Below are 1180 nucleotides of genomic sequence, written 5' to 3' on the forward strand. Positions count from 1 at the left end.
AGGATAGTCTTTGACAACAAAGATATATTCAGCCTAAAATATCAATAGTGCTGAGGTTGAGAAACCCTAATCTACATCACCTTCCTCATCTGCATCCATATTTACAGTTATGCCATGCACATCTGCATCTATATTTGCATCTACTCTATCTATATCTGTGTGTATATCTACACCATCCACTCTACATTGGCATCTACGTAATTGACGGCTACCTCGACAGCATCTACAATATCTATGTTAACTACACTGACATCATCCACTCTACCTACATCATCCACATCTACAGGATCTAAACTTTGCATGCACATCTATATCTAATTATATACATGATATGACAATCAACACATGTTTGTTATATCAAAATGAGTGGTCCTTTTAGACTAGAAGGAAATTTTAATTTTAATTTTTCCCTCCCGTGGCCTCACACATAAAATGTAAGTGGAACAGATCCTTACCTGGCAGGGGAGATACCATGATCATGAAGGTGGTTTTCCCATGGTGAGGTTTATCCATTGCACTCTAGACGTGCTGACCCTGTGATTTCCCCAAATGTGGGAAACTCAATTGCAAAATTTGTGGCAGTGGGAACTATGTTCTCACTATTCCCTGTTTTTTTAAAAAAGGGAGTAGAACAGAGGCCAATCATTGTCTATTATACTCCCTGAAGTATAAGAGGCACGAGCTCTTTTCCGACTCTGTTATTGCTTGCAAACACTTCAATATTGTTGGCTTATGGGCTTTGATAAGCAACCAAGGAGGCTTCCATTTTGATCTGGGTTGAAGTGAGAAGTGAAACATGTGTCTGATAAATTTCATTCCTGCTCTGTCTTTGCTTGCCAGCCTCTCAGGATGAGAGGGCATCAGATGCAGAGACACTTGTCTCACAATTCATCACAATGGTGATAAGGAATAGTTTCTTCTCAAAAGAGCAATCACTGCACTTGGAGAACCTGATATGGTTGATCACATCTTGTTCCACCGGAACTGGTCTGGGCTGGAAAACATGCATTTGACACATGGGAAGCCGCAGATACTGTTATTTCAGGCTGGGCTCTTTGGGTCTCAGAATAGCAAAAGACATCTGATTCCATGACCAAAACAGCAGCTCGGGTTGCCACATTCAGTTAAGCTTCCTTAGGTACATGAGCTGATTTGTCAGCCAAGACAAAAGTCAAGTGAT

At 40.8% G+C, this 1180-nt stretch overlaps 1 non-coding gene across 1 annotated transcript; it reads left to right on the plus strand.

Annotated features, from left to right (window-relative positions):
* The first annotated feature begins 447 nt into the window (after positions 1 to 447).
* On the plus strand, positions 448 to 608 carry LOC112633918. The gene has a single exon (XR_003121675.1). It is a non-coding gene; the product is annotated as a U1 spliceosomal RNA (small nuclear RNA).
* The last annotated feature ends 572 nt before the right edge of the window (positions 609 to 1180 follow it).

Source organism: Theropithecus gelada, chromosome 10, assembly GCF_003255815.1.
Source record: "Theropithecus gelada isolate Dixy chromosome 10, Tgel_1.0, whole genome shotgun sequence".
Taxonomy (NCBI): domain Eukaryota; kingdom Metazoa; phylum Chordata; class Mammalia; order Primates; family Cercopithecidae; genus Theropithecus; species Theropithecus gelada.